Genomic DNA, 16,980 nt, shown 5'->3' with positions numbered 1-16,980 from the left:
TGTATCATGGAGCTAAATGCAGGCACAGAGTGAAAAAACTATAAATCTGCAGGACGTTCTGGAACAGCCCTGCAGAGTTTAATTGTGGACCGCCCGGACGCTTATCGTCTATGGGTGGTCCGCAAGTGGAAAGAAGTTTTTAAAAAAAACTTTTCCCATTTTCCCTCAAAAGCTACGTAAAAACAACTTACATAACAGGTATCACCGCATCCTTAAAAGTCCAAACTATTACAATACATTATTTAAGCCGCACAGTAAACACAAAAAAAATGTAAGAGCCAGAATTGCCGTTCTTGGTCACCTTATCTCCCACAAAAAAAAAAAAAAAAAGTGATCAAAAAGTGTAATATACCCCAATTGCAGAAAACCCTGCAAAATCCAAGCCCTCACAATGCTTAAATCGACAAAATTTTTTAGGAGTTATGGCTTTAGGAATGTGGGGAAAAATAAGCGAGAATGAAAAAACTAAAACGTACTGCAGATTGGCGGGGTTAATTATATATTTTTGACTCTTCTCGCTAATGCTTGTTCAAATCAAATCAATAAGAAAACAAAAAAAAAAACTGTAAGCTATTCAAACTGAATGAATGAAAAATATTCTCCTGTATACTTGCAACTATACAGAAAAAAAAATCTCTACCCATGGATGTCAGTGGTCTGGAATTTCACCTAATCCATCATCTGACAGGAATACTCCCTACCTGTTTGGCATGTTTGACAGGATCTCAGTCTGGAATTATGTAGGATGGTAGCGTTAGGTCATGGTTAGTTCAACTTTAAGAGCATTTGGTTATCCACCGAGGCTGAGTTGTGAAGGGTAAAATTAAAGTAATCTTACACAAAAAATGTCAGTGATTGAGTAGTTGTGTTCTGCCCTAACATGATAGTCCTCAGAACATTGCGGAAGCAGTAAATTGCTACTACGGTGATTAGGGTGGTTGTCATGACGATAGATTTTGCTATAACTATAGACTACCGCTCTCCCCCCCCCCCCCCCCACAGGGACATAGGGGTAAGTAGTCAAACTGCCTCCAGATATTGTGCTCCAGGGTCATCACAATGGCCACCAACTGATCGTAGAATAGCCCCATTTTTCAAACCTTTTAGGACTCCACAAAAAGCTTTTTTTAAAACATAAATCTTAAAATAATCATCAGTTATTTGTAATCCGTTAAGTGAACAGAAAAGTTCTATTTTTTTTCCTTCGCTTGTGTAAAAGATTCTTGCTGTATTCCTCAGGGTAAGCCCTCCGGCACTTCCGTGTTGCTCTTCCTTAGTTAAGTGTATGTCTATTTCTTAGCTTATAAACATTTCATGGAAGAATCTGCCCACGTTTCACATGTTTACATCAAAACAAATAGCTCTTTTATATTTATTTCACAAAAACTACTATAATTGTTCTACTTAGCAATATTTGTATTTCCGATTTACATTGGCACCATCTGTATTGGATCTTTTGCTTAAATTCAATATACACATATCAAATGATCATCAAAGTGTCATTTTGGAGTAAATGATTCCCTACCTGCATATAAAAGTGATGGAGATCCATTCTACAGTATAGTGTCGGAGATATATTTACACTAGTATAGAAAACACATTACACGGGTAATGATACGTATTTATAATTGTGCTCTTTGAGAACGACGTTGTTCATTACGGGCTTGTCTTATTTCAGGGTTTTGCCTTCTTAACGCTTTGTTTTGGGAATTGGTTTCTCGTTGTTCCTGGCGTTCCTCAGCACTCATAGTTGCTCATCATAATCATAATATATATATATATATATATTTGGCTCAGAGAATATCAGCATTGTCCCTTTTATAAGTGAGCGTGATCACACGCAGCAACTAAGGGACAATCCTGATAATCAATATATATTATTGGATAATTACACCTGCAATTCTCTTATGTAAAAGAATTGTGTCTTGGTATTTTTTGAGATAAGGGAATAGCATGCACAGTAATTCCTTAATTACTCCTAAAAATAAGAAAATCGTGAATCAAATAAAAAATCGTCCATAGGGTTGACAAAAATCTACATTACAGATAATGTAGTAGATGTCACCTGCAGTCCTATGTAACACCACAGATAACATTGTGATAACGCTCTGAGTACAGATGATGTAGTTATGTTGCCTGCAGTCCTATGTAACACCACAATAATACACAGTGATAACTCTCTGAGGACAGATAATATAGTTGATGTTACCTGCAGTCCTATGTAACACCACAGATAACAGTGATAACTCTCTGAGTACAGATATTGAAGATGTTACCTGCAGTCCTATGTAACACCACAGATAACACACAGTGAAAACTCTGAGTACAGATAATGTCGTAGACGCACACACAGAAATATATACACATACAGAGATACATATATAGGCACTCAGACACACAAATATACACACATAAAAACTCTCAAACAAACATACTGGAACTTATACACACACAAACAGAGACCACGTCCTTGCCAAATATATATTAGATTGAGGAGATAAAGGAATTGTTTATTACTACTGGCGAAGTCTTAGAGGTAGAACTTCTTCACTCCATATAGTAACCAGTATGTATAGCAGACGTTGTCAATAGGGAAGACATTCAAATTTAATTATTAATATAGAAACAAAAAACAAAACTATAGAAAACCATAAGTAAAAGGATATATTTTAACTATAAAAATTGACAATTTCCCAGCATACACTGCTGTTTTCTTTTGCCGTGATGTGCATTTAATTTATCTGCTAGTGTTAATGGTTGATGCTCCTGAGCATAATATGGCTCCGTACAACATCCGAGTTGTACAGAGCTGTATTACAGCACACATAGACATCTATAGTGCCCTTCTGTACCTCTCTATGTCTTCAATATTATACAGAGGTGTTTTTTTGTTGTTGTCTTACGCATAAATCTGGAAAGAAAAATTGTGGCATGCTCCATCAGATGTCGTATTCTGGAGTACAGAGCCAGTGGCACTCCCTCTACAAATGAAAGCATTCCCACAATAGACAATGTCGGGATCTGTGCATATGGGGATTTGTGGTTAGCAATGAAAATGCCCATACCGCTCAAGTTTAGAGTCCAGGCTTATCTTTTTGCGGTACAAAAATAAACAAGTACTTATTCAGCATACAAGATTTGCGGCATATAAACAAAACAAACACCTTGCCTGTCTGAGCACTTACTAAACCACAGGATTCCTCACCTATTACAAACCATAAGTACAGTATTCCTTGGCTAAGGCTCTCCACACTATCCTTGTGTGGATTCCCAGGATCTGACCCTACATGCAGAGCTTTGATGGCTCAGTAATGAGCCCGGTAGCTTCACCTAAGCTAATTGGGCTTGGGGTAATGCCCATATTGGAGTGGCGAAGGAAATGACAGGTCCCACTATCAATCCTACCTGTCATTCCATAGAAATAAAGTCCTAGAACACATTTAACAAAAACCTCAGTAAACTAGGTTTGCTGAGAAAACCAAGCATTCATGGATTCCTTTATCTCGCCCATCTCAAAAAAACTAAGAGATATATACCTCTCCAGTACTTTTCCTGCTGCAGGCTTTCAACAAGCAGACATTTTTATTTCCTGTGGCTTTTTGTATTTTCCTGTGGTTCTTTTTCCATAGGCAGACAAGTAATAGTCATCAATGGCAGAATGCAAGCTGCTGACAGATTGGTAGGCCAACATTAGGGTCATTTTTTGGTGCAAGCTGTGTGTAACTAGAGCTATTCCAAAATGAAGAATATATTAAAGGAACCCTAAATGTAAAAATACATGCAAAAAAAAAAAAAAGCAATAATTATTTCCGTATTTCTCATAGTTATAACTACAATGTGCATCCCAGGAAATTGGCCTGTCCTTCTTACAACCAGAGTGCTTCAAGGATTAAGCATAACCACACTCTCACTCCCGATCGCATGGACACAACTGTCATACCCGCTGGATCGGCAATGCAGTACATGTATGGCATCCTGCGGTAACTATATCCCGCCTATGATGTACATGTACATAATTTTACGTTAAGGGATTATATATGTTATCTCTAAACCTCTAATGTAGGTTCGCCAAATGTGAACCCATGTTTATCCCTTTATGCATTCTTCAGCTAAATACGGACATGGGGTTATCTAATTACCATCCAAAATATAAGCTCAGAATTTCAGTTTATGTCAAATGCTTTATCTTTTCTTAAAACACAAATTTGACTATTAATAAAGATACCAATGTTTACTATAATCTAAACCTTCAGGCTCATGCTATCATAATCATTTGTCATTCTGGCTTTTAAGAAATGCGGTCCACTGATCCAGCAGAGGTTTGCGATAAGTAATCTAAACAGTACCAGACTGCTGAGAATGCTCATTATAGTATTTGGCATCTACTACATTTTCTATTCCTTATGGAAGAAAGATGTTTCATATAAAACGTCATTCTCATCTGTATCTGGTCATTAACACCAGGCATGTGAAGTTGAAAGAGGGCACTGCCATTTAGAAACAATTACTGTCATATCATCTATAAACAAGCAGTGACATTATATAGATGGTTCCATTACATCAAAGGCCCATTAATGGAGCTTCAATCTAGAAACAATCCAAAGATGCGGGCTTCTGTAGGACATGTCAATGGTAATTTTAGACATATACAATTTTAGTACTAAGCTGCAATCATTTTATATTTATCAGAATCTAAACTCGGGGGTGATTCCCAACCTTTGATTGACACAGCCATGAAATTAATAATCTGATATCAAAGTAATAAAAAATTACTGTTTATGGTGTCGATTTTTGTTTTGTTTGTTTTTTTTACTCTGTGCATTGTGTTAATATATAATGCTGCTACCTAAAAATGATCGAAAAGCAGGCCAACAATGAATTTTATATTGACTTTACTCTAGTACTTTGAGTGCCCAAGGGTGTAAGATTCAGAATGGGCTGGGTTTTTGGGTCTGATTGGCTCGAAATTCTTATTGCAACCTTGCTCACACACATAGATAATGAATATAATGTATATTTTTACTAAAACATGTTTCTTATTTAAAAAAAAAGTATAGTTTATTGGGCTGTGCCATTTCACATGAGAATTCAGCCATTTGTTTAGAGAGGAGTAACTTTATTGAGACATGAAGAGCTTTATAATCTTCCTGTTTTAACAAACTGATTGTCTTAATGATTCAGTTATCAACCAGACCGAGATTATGGGCCTTACACATCACCTATACCTCTGAGGTAGTCATGTTAAATCTGAAGAAATGCTGAAAAGAATGCTACTTATCAATTTACCGGGAGAACATTGTTGGATACATTTCATTATTCAAACCAAGTCGATGCTGCTATTTTTCCAAGATATTAACTATTAAATGTGTGTCAAAATACAAAGGATTATAGAAGCCTGCTTTAATGTTAGAAGTTACCCCCATGAGCTGGGGTGCCCTTTCCCTCTAGGAGCTGCTATCTGTCTGAGGAAATTATACAGTGATTTTGATCCTATTTGTGTCCTATTTTTAATACAGTTGATTTTATACCAAATTAAATTGAGAGGCTTTATGTATATAACTTTTATATCCACACAAAATCCGACAATGTAAAATCCCTTTTTCTTGTGTGTCTTTCCTATTGCAAAATCAGCATTTAGGCTAGGCTCATATTGGTCAGTTCCAAGAGAACCGGAGAAGTTGTGCACAGCCATACAAGGAATTATTATATTAAAGGCGTTTTCCATGAGTTTAAAAATTTAGCCTAACAGCAGGAAATGTGATCAAGTAAAAAAATCAGCTTATATAAAAAAAATTATAATCCATTTTAATAACATGTTTTACTATAAAATGCTACAGTAGTGTGATCATATACCATGGCAACCCTGAACCATTCAAAGGGATAACAGTGACTTCTGCAGCATTACTAAGGTATTATTAGGAGATTGTATGGAATTTTTATTTATGATCATTCATAATTAAGGATAAATTTAATGAATGATGAATATAATATAATAACATTCCTGAATTACATGAAACAATACAAAGACAAATTTACTGTACAATATTTAATAGGTACAACAATGCAACATTTGACACATGGCATTCCTTGTCCTGGGCAGCAGTGGTTAGTGCTGTTGACTTGCACCACTGGGGTCCTGGGTTGAATCTGACTGAAGGCAATATTTTCCATGGAGTTTATATGTTCTCCCTGTGCTTGTGGGTTTTCGCAATGTACGCCCACACTACAGAAACATACATATAGAATACTTGGGTTACCCTGAATTTAGTCATGGAGTGGTTGTGTGTCTGAGATAGGGAATTTAGATAGTAAGCCGCATTGTGGAGAGGGAATGATGTGCATGATGACAATCTCTGTACAGTGCCGTGGAACATGATGGTGCTATTTAAGCAACTGAAAAATTGTTATCTGTGGTTTGACATAGAACTACATATAGATCTAATAAATCATCTTGAAAGTGGTTGACTGAAATAGGACTGAGCTGCAACACCAGGCACAGCCACAATCAGGGGCGTAGCTAGGGGGGCTACAGAAGATTGTGTTCTGGGTGCCAGGGGGGTGCCAAGAGAAAAGCATTGCTATGGCTACAATAGTATGCACGGTGCTGTGCCTGTGTAGACAATTAAGGGACGTCACAGACTTTTCATTTTGCTGATCTGCGGGGATCCTAGGGGTTGGATCTCCAAATTTAAATATTGATGGCCTATCCTGAGGGTAGACTAGCAATATTTATTCCCGGAATGCCCCTTTAACTTAGAGTTATCAGATTGCACAAACAATTTGATCCCCATGTGTTAAATGATAAATTCAGCTCTGCCTTTTGTTTCCTCAAGTGTTTCCTGCAACCATAGGAGGTAGAATATGGATAGAAATAAGAATTGTAGCTTTATGTATCTGGTTTGTTTGTGTTAGATTACTTCAGCGTCACACTATGATCAATGACAGGGTCTCAATGTCACTAGCCCTGTATGTGGTAAATGTTACTTCAATGGGGGCAGTGAGCATGAAACCAAATTAACCCCCTGTGAGAGAATTCCTACATGTGATGCTGGTCTTGAGAAAGACTTCAAATGTGTCTTATCTTTTGACTGTTGATGTGATCATCCTATGATGAATCCATTTATGGGGCCTCCTGCATGTTAAATATGCGGTTTTCTGCATGTTCCCTCAACTCGATGCAGCAATCTCAAATTTCAACACTCCGAGGTTTTCATTTTTTTTTATAATCGAGATAAAATAATGGCAAAAAGGCTTTTTATTTTTGGGTCTGAAGAAAATAGGACACTAAATTACATTTGTAAAAATGTTATGACTTATTATTGACTTGCTACATTTTCTAATGAAAAGTAACGATGGGTGTATGGAATAGTGGGAGTTACAAAACTCCCCATTGAGTGTTCTTTCACATATCCGTTCGGGCTCTATTCTGAGGTTTCCGTCAGAAAAGGGCCCTGACTGACATAAACGATTGATTTCAATGGTGACGGATCCGGTGCCAATGGTTTCCGTTTGTCTCAGTTGTGCAAGGGTTCCGTTGTTTTGATGGAATCAGTAGCGTACTCGACTACTTATATAGATTTAAAACCACTTTACTACCCTCAACCACCAGGGAGCTACTTATTAACATATTTTCTAGATCACGACAGATAATACCAAAACACTCTGATGGCTCTTTTGTGTATGGGGGCACAGAGGTGGCTGTGATGCTGCTTTCAATGGGAGTACTCAGGCTAGCATTAGATGGATGTCATTTGGACACTGTGTGTGGTAGCATTATTTATTTCTACAGTATAACAGCTTTATTTATGTATACTGAAGGTGGCATTAGTTTTGTGTACATCTTAAAAGGGTTTTCCAGCCACTAAAAATTGATGGCCTATCCTCAGGACAGGCCATCAATAGCTGATGGGTCGGGATCCAACTCCCGGGACTACGTATTTGTGGCATCATATACTGGCAAATGCGATTGTACTTCAAATCACATACTGTAATAGAGAAAATAATGCAAACATATAAATTGTATACATTTTGGTGTTACTTAAGGTATTTATTTTAGAAGTCTTTTGGTATTTTAACAGACAAGTAGCCATGTTTTATTCACAAAGCTATGTACAATGAAATGTCCTTGAAAAATTTCTTGCCAGCGGCTGAATCTGCCTGGACAGACTGTAAAAATGAAAACACCTGCACCAGTACTTGCAATTTCTTTACACCTTCAAAGTCAAACTTTCATCTTAATGCATTATTGTAACTCATGGGGTCTGAAGACACATATAGATTAATTCCAGTTGATTTATATAATAAAAAATTCATAAATACTTGGAAAATTATGGGGAAAAAAATATGCTTTCCTATTGGTTCCCACAGCTGTTTCTGTAACTCAGACAGAAGGTAATGGACAGAGTTGCATACATGCGTGGTGAAAACCTATGCAGGGATTTCACCCTCCCCAGACCCTACAATGTTAGCAATTCAGCACATAGGGAATTATCCCATGAAAAGGAGGTGAAGGTGAATACTAGCACCAAGTTTTCCGGTCGCAGACAGGGTGGGCCTCAATTTGGATAAAACTCAGGGGCGTAACTAGGAAAGACTGGGCCCCATAGCAAACATTTGACTGGGGCCCCCCCTCCCCTGGGTATCACACAACCCCCCCCCCTTGTAGATAGTGCCTTTTTTACAGCCCCCCTGTAGATAACGCCATACAGTCCCCCCCTGTAGATAACGCCATACAGCCCCCTCTGTAGATAACGCCATACAGCCCCCCCTGTAGACTGTATGGCGTTATCTACAGGGGGGCTGTATGGCGTTATCTACAGAGGGGGACTGTATGGCGTTATCTACAGGGGGGCTGTATGGCGTTATCTACAGAGGGTGACTGTATGGCGTTGTCTACAGGGGGGGCTGTATGGCGTTATCTACAGAGGGGGACTGTGTGGCATTATCTACAGGGGGACTGTGTGGCGTTATCTACAGGGGGGACTGTGTGGCGTTATCTACAGGGGGGACTGTGTGGCATTATCTACAGGGGGGACTGTGTGGCGTTATCTACAGGGGGGACTGTGTGGCGTTATCTACAGGGGGGACTGTGTGGCGTTATCTACAGGGGGGACTGTGTGGCGTTATCTACAGGGGGGGCTGTGTGGCGTTATCTACAGGGGGGGCTGTGTGGCGTTATCTACAGGGGGACTGTATGGCGTTATCTACAGGGGGACTGTATGGCGTTATCTACAGAGGGGGCTGTATGGCGCTAACGCCATACAGCCCCCACTGTAGAGAACGCCATACAGCCCCCCCTGTAGGGAACGCCATACAGCCCCCCCATGTAGGGAACGCCATACAGCCCCCCCTGTAGGGAACGCCATACAGCGCCCCCTGTAGGGAACGCCATACAGCGCCCCCCCTGTAGGGAACGCCATACAGCGCCCCCTGTAGGGAACGCCATACAGCGCCCCCCCTGTAGGGAACGCCATACAGCTCCCCCCTGCAGGGAACGCCATACAGCTCCCCCCTGCAGGGAATGCCATACAGCTCCCCCCTGCAGGGAACGCCATACAGCGCCCCCTCCCCTGCAGGGAACGCCAAACAGCGCCCCCCCCTGCAGGGAACTCGATACAGCGCCCCCCCTGCAGGGAACGCCATACAGTGCCCCCCCCTGCAGGGAACGCCATACAGCACCCCACCTGCAGGGAACGCCATACAGCGCCCCCCCCTGCAGGGAACGCCATACAGCGCCCCCCTGCAGGGAACGCCATACAGCACCCCCCCCCTGCAGGGAACGCCATACAGCGCTCCCCCCCTGCAGGGAACACCATACAGCGCACCCCGCCTGCAGGGAACGCCATACAGCGCCCCCCCTGCAGGGGAACGCAATACAGCGCCCCCCTGAAGGGAACGCCATACAGCGCCCCCCTGCAGGGAACGCCATACAGCGCCCCCCTGCAGGGAACGCCATACAGCGCCCCCCCCTGCAGGGAACGCCATACAGCCCCATACAGAAGCGCGACCGGCGCTCCATTCATTTCTACGGAGCTGCCGACACAGACCCCGGAAGTCCGAGGTTTGTGATGGAGAACTTCAGGGGACTTTCAGTCCCCCGTTCTCCCTATCGCTGCCAGCGATCACACATGTATCCCCTGTCCTGTGGATAGGGGATACATGTCTTTTGTTTAATGGCAGAGCGGGGAGATACCTCCTTGCTCTGCCGTAGTGTTCAGTGGCGTTCCGCTGTAGCAGCTATAGCGGCTGCTAGCGGAGCCTCCGGCCATGGTGGGGGCCCGTGCCGGCGGGCGACACGGGCCCCCTCATGCCGCGGGCCCCGTAGCACTCACTACGGCTGCTACGGCTATAGTTACGCCACTGATAAAACCCTTTTCAGTACTTTCTTTTAATTCCCATGGTATACCATGTCAGTCCCAAACAATACATTGATACAGTGTACATATAACCATACTATACAGTGCCCAAATAACATTGTCATAAGGTGCCAAAATAAAACCACTATATAACTGGGGAATGTAGCTTGATGCAGTGCAGCTGTCTTTCTATAGGTTCAGGCACAAGTATGGGTTCAGGGGTGCAAGGTCCGGGTGCCCAGGCATTCAGGGCCATTGGCGCCCCTTAAGTAGTGTCAAGTGTTAAGGCCCTGTGCAGTGGTTATGGGTGTGGAGGTGTTAACTAGCACCACCATAGGAAGCGATGCAGGAATTCAAAGCAGCAAATTCTCCTGTCAGAGGAGGTTAGGGGTGTGGTCAGGGCAAGCTCCAGGCTTATGTTGGCTCTTGGACAACAGAGTCACAGTGGCCCCCTTCTATTCATATTAAGTTCATATAAAGATTAGTGCTTGTATCTACACTACCGTTCAAATGTTTAGGGTCACTTAGAAATTTCCTTATTTTTGTAAGAAAAACACAGTTTTTTTCAATGAAGATAACATTAAATTAATCAGAAATACACTCTATACATTGTTAATGTGCTAAATTACTATTCTAGTCTGGTTTTTAATGCAATATCTACATAGGTGTATAGAGGCCCATTTCCAGCAACCATCACTCCAGTGTTCTAATGGTACATTGTGTTTGCTAACTGGGTTAGAAGGCTAATGGATGATTAGAAAACACTTGAAAACCCTTGTGCAATTATGTTAGCACCGCTGTAAACAGTTTTGCTGTTTAGAGGAGCTATAAAACTGACCTTCCTTTGAGCTAGTTGAGAATCTGCTAGAATGCCAAAGGTCTGCAATGCTGTAATTGCTGCAAATGGAGCATTCTTTGACGAAAGCAAAGTTTGAAGAGAAAATTATTATTTCAAATAAAAATCATTATTTCTAACCTTGTCAATGTCTTGACTATATTTTCTAGTCATTTTGCAACTCATTTGATAAATATAAGTGTGAGTTTTCATGGAAAACACAAAATTGTCTGGGTGACCCCAAACTTTTGAACGGTAGTGTGTATATGTATATATATATATATATATATATATATATATATATATATATATACACACATATATATATATATACATATACATATATATATATACATATACACATATATATATATATACATATATACACATATATATATATATATATATATATATATATATATATATACATATATATAAATACACACACAGCAGACAAAAACTGGCGACAGCAGACTTTGAACACTAATGGCACATAAGCCACTAAGTATAAATAAATATGCATTACTGCTAAATCTACTTCCAATAGTGAGGTTCTTAGCGCACATTTTGATCTATATATATCTAAACATATAATGGATAAACACAGGTATACAATCACACATACATGCAAACACATGACCAGTCAAGTTGGTGATCTCCTCAATAGCAGAGGCAATTAAAACCAGGCCCCATCCCAGTCCCGGAACACCTTGTGGAGGTGAAGCACAGATTTTTACAGAAAAGCACTACCGTTGAGGAACGGGATGCAACAGACGGTAGGACTATAAACAGCTTCCTCTTCTTATTCTGACTTGTTGTTTGATCTCAGGACGGCAGACACTGAGAGCCCTCCCACTCTTTTCCGACTCGACCGCTGCTCACTGCGTATGTTATAACAGCATGAGGAATATCTGGCTGTTACATTGAATAGAGTAGAGAAGCTGGCCATATAGTGTGCAATACTGAGTTTAAGGAAGCTGAACTTTAGTGCACATGCAGGCTGTGCCCCCCCCCCCCTTTAGCAAAGTGGGCCCCGGCATCTGCCTGACTTTGCCAGGTGCTTACACTGGTCCTGGTTGTTATGGTGTTAACCTGCACAAGAAAGGGGGCAATTTTCATCTTTGCTTTGTGGCCTTGCGACCCTGCTCAAGTTAACAAGCTCCACCGGATAGTCTCATTCACATTGAATTAAAATCTCCTCATTTACAAGAAGTGCTCAACAGGACACCAAAAAAAGAGATAATATTATACAAAGAAAGAAAGCAACAGTGGCAGAAGCTCAATGCTCTTTAAACGTTGGCTTGCAGTCGCAGTTGAGCAAGAAATCACAAAAACTATAGCTTTAGCAAGAGAGACTTTGCTATAGGGAAAAATGTATTCAGGTTGAGCCTATGGTTATTTTATAATCCTGTAATTACTGCTTACTATTCTAAACCTTCAGAATGGGAACAAATCCACTGTATAAATTATATCTAAATATATATAAAATTGTGGGGAATAATACTAAGAATAAATAAATTGTTCAAACCACCAGATAGATGCAATAAGTAATATCACCCCTCAGCAATATCCAGTAATTCTGCTAAGCAGAATTACAAAAACGTCTATGAGCCCGTACACGATACATCGGCTTTCCGGAAAAAGCCGAACAGACACGAAGCGGCTGAGCGCTCACACGAGCACTTCCGCTGCTTCGTTCTAGCGATTGGTGGGGGTCTCAGTGCTCGGACACCCACCAATCCAAACTTCTGAAATGTCACTGTGACATGTCAGAAATTTGTCAAATGTTTAGCTTCACTTTAACAAGAAAGAATTAAGCATTATGGAAGTATGACGTACAACAGAAAGAAATGAATGGACGTCGCAATACATATGAGATTGGCCGCCGATCCCGCCACTCCCCTTGTCAATAGACTGACTATGTCAGATTATGTAAGGACACATCCTATTGACAAAGAAAATGGTAACACCCAGCTGTCAATATTTTCATACATTTCCCGGAGGCATAACAGAGAAATGGCACAATGCAGAATTACTCCACCATTGTTATTTTATGGGGAATACAAGTATTTACTAATACAGATAAGGTCTTCTTTAATATCTTTTGATCATCTTATAGATGACAGTGGCATTGTAAAGTTTTCCTGCTTGGGGGCTTTCACATGAAGAGTCAGTTTTCAAGTAAGACTGCTTAACATCTCACATATACAACTATAACTTCGAAAGAGGACTATCCACAATCACCTTGGCTTTGTAAATTCTCAAGTCAAATTTAAAAAGCCCTATCTGGGGGTCAAACATTGACTTACAAGACGGGCACCTATAGGTGGAACTAAAGAAAAAGTTCCATTCCTTCTGGAGAAGATGTATTTTGTATGTGTAGCATTTAATGCAGTTATAGAACTGAATAGTACTTCTGAGCTTTGCAACAAAAGGCTGGCTATAATAGTGATGTGCGATAAACGGAGTAACAATACTGAATTTTCCACTTTTTTTATATAAATTTTTTTTTTTGTATAATGCTAGTCATTGACAAGTTCGAACGATTTTTAATATATTCTACCAAACAATTTTATGCTGAATGTAAATATTACATTGTAATAGATTATTCTGACAATTCTATAGAGCCCCAAGGCATTAATAATCTATAGCATAAATCTGTTTGATGCAGAGTTGCTGTTAAGCCGGTCAAAGCATAAATCCTGGTAGCAGTATGCAGAGATTATGCTAGACGTGTCTTGTGAATGGCTACAACTGTTCCTAACCTCTGCAATATTGATATGTGAAAGATTAAAGGGAAACATGTCATGTACAGTATGCGCCATACGAGGAAGAAAATATTATTCCTGACTGGTGTCATCAACATATATTTTATGTTAAGTAATGTAATTTTCTTATAACTAAAGTTTTCATGGCACATTTAGATTTTGACATAAATAACAATGGAATCAGTTGGTATCTAGCTATAGGTAAATATATAGTATATTCAGTTTGCAATATCTATATGGGAAAAGCACAAATGGTATGAGATAACAGTATTCTCAACCCATATTTAGTGCCAAAGTGGCATTAGGAAAAAATAATAATTCAGCAGTGCAAAGGTGGTCACCACTATAAGGGCACGTCCACACACAGCGTAAACACTGCAGAATTTCTGACCAATTTTTTTGTGCAGAAATTCTGCCGCATTTTCACAGGAGAAATTGACATGAAGCAGTTTGAGAATCCACACCACAAGTCAATTTCCACACTTCTTTTCTGCACATTTTTTTTCCGCAGTGTATGGATGAGGTTTGTTGAAATCTCATCCACTTTGCTGCTATTGTAATACGTTGCAGATTTTCTGCAATGAAATTCATTGTGGAAAACCCGCAGCTAATCCACCCCATGTGGACATACCCTAAAACGGCATCTTACTGATTTCAAGGCGAAGACTAATTAATTTTTAATTTTAGAATTTGTGAAGTCACTCCTGGCGCCACAGATCGTTTTCCTTGTAATGACAGTGTGTTGGTAATTTGTTATTTAAGTGAATTCATAAATCGTTATAGAGGCATAGCTTATTCCCCCAGGGACTCTAAGGACTTTTGGATACCTGTAATCTTGATTGTTAAGCCACAATTGCGGTGCATGGCCAGCCGAAAAAAGTCAACCCATTTATTAAGAGGCGTTCACATTTCACTCCAACGAACTGCTTATTAAGACAGTTTTAATAAATCTCCCCTTAGGATTTAGGAAGAGAAGCCACTAGATTCAGGCAGATTAAAGTTGTAGGATACTGGATGAATTGTGTACAGGTCACTCCGACACTGACAAATGGTGTCAGGACACTGCTGAACTGACTTATTTTGTGAGTTTGTGTCATGTATCACATACTTTCTACAACAGACACCTAATAGGTCTAATTTCAATTCTTGTCTTGCTGATAACTAAACAAAACAAAACAAAAAATTTCAAAAAATTCTTGGAAACGGGCCAGTTTCACCGTGTATCCCGAAATGGATGAGACGTTTCTTTCATAGGTTTATAGTGAGATGTATCTGTATGCATGATATGTATTTAAGCTTAACCTTTCCCTCCTATAGCGTTGCTGTTCTCTTATATAGCATTGGTCCCTCCAGTAGTAGGGACTAGTTCTATTGAGTAAATGAGTACTATTGAGTCAGATGCTGTTTGATATTTGAATGAAAGCAAGGAGTTATATCTAAGAAATAATTTCCCTGATTTTACATCCACAAATAACCTGTCCTAGTATCAGCACGTCATACATATTCATAGAACATGTTCAAGCCTCCTTTACATCATGAGACCCAGTAACCTTCCATGGAATTTCAAGGTCTTCATCTGTTAAAAGTTTTCAGCTGTGCTATTAGATTATATTTAAAAATTAAATGTGGTTGACAGCTAAGTATGCTATTAGCATTTATTTGGATATGGTGGATATATAGAGCAGTCAAAATAGATTCTGAGAAAAGCCAGAATACCGTATGTGTGCTCATGCTCATGGAGAATATAAATGTCACGCCTGGCTGGGGAAGAATTCTTATCTACACATGTCATGTTTCAATGCAATACACTGCTATGAATTAATTTTTCTCTGCATTTACAGTGACAGCTTATACTATATATTAGATTATAACAAGGTGTTGTTCATACTTGTTACAATAAAAAAAAACTAGATGATAAAAGTAAAATGGTCAGTATAATAAAATAATAGGATGCCGGTTCCATTGATAGTCCTGAGAAACCTTTCATAAGGATAACAGGGACTTACCTTGACTTCAAAGTTGCCTGTGCTCTGCCAGGAGGGATTTAATGAGTAGAACTGGCTTAGCGTTCTTCCATTTTGATTGGTTGGAACAAAGTATCTGTTTATGGCTGCTATAAGTGAATCTTCATCTAATCTAATCAAATAAATGCACACAAAAGCGATCTATCTGCTCAGTATGGAACTTGTAATGTGAATTTTAAAGGATTTAAAGTACATCACAAACCTATTAACAAAACTGTACATGTGCCAAAAAAATACTTCTCTTCTGTTAGGTCAGGACTACACCTAGATATTTTGTTGCGCTACTGATTGATTTTAGCTCTTGAGTGACAGCTGCAGTCCACAAGATCGCATGCAACTCTACGTATTCATTTGGACTGCAGCTGTAGCTCAAGAGTCAAAATCAATTAGAAAAACTACAAAATGTCTAAAAGTAGATCTGGCCTTAGTCTGCACATTGTGAAGTTCCGAATACAGTCAGCCATTTTGGAGTTATGTAGTGGAGTCTTCTGGTCACCCAGTCAAATAGCTTCATACTGGCATATATTAACACCTAAAACTAAAGTACTTGCTTTTCACAAAAGAGAAACAGCAGCAGAAAAGTGCAAGTAGAATACATAACTAAATATGCTTGCTGTATCTAATATATATAATTTTTTTAAGGGAAATATATCCAGTCAGCGGTGGACTGAGACTAGACTGCTTTTGAGATGTACTTGTATTTTTTTTTTTTTTGCACATCCTGCACTCAAACTGTGCACACCATTTGGCCATGGACCCTAATGCCCAAATGTCCAAAAGTCCACCCCTATGCCTAGTCATTACTATAAAGGTTACAACATGGTTGTATTTATTTTTAGGTTAAAGTGGATTTTTAACCTAAACTTCAAAACAGCGTAGACCTGAAAATGTATAAGTAGCTTTAAATATGGCTGCACTTCCTGTATCCAATATTCCAAAAATGTCTGTTGCCATAAAACATACAGACAGGTTCCCTTCTTGAATACAACAAACTCATA

The 16,980-nt window shown here is 39.6% G+C and overlaps 1 protein-coding gene across 1 annotated transcript in view; it reads right to left on the bottom strand.

Annotated features, from left to right (window-relative positions):
* Window positions 1–16,980, bottom strand: part of MACROD2 (mono-ADP ribosylhydrolase 2) — a 1,597,693-nt gene that overhangs the window by 464,432 nt on the left and 1,116,281 nt on the right. The gene's annotated exons all lie outside the window — the stretch shown is intronic.

The sequence above is a fragment of the Rhinoderma darwinii genome, chromosome 4 (assembly GCF_050947455.1).
Source record: "Rhinoderma darwinii isolate aRhiDar2 chromosome 4, aRhiDar2.hap1, whole genome shotgun sequence".
Classification (NCBI taxonomy): Eukaryota; Metazoa; Chordata; class Amphibia; order Anura; family Rhinodermatidae; genus Rhinoderma; species Rhinoderma darwinii.
The sequence above is the reverse complement of the archived record's forward strand: the minus strand, read 5'-3'. Positions and strand labels throughout refer to the sequence as shown.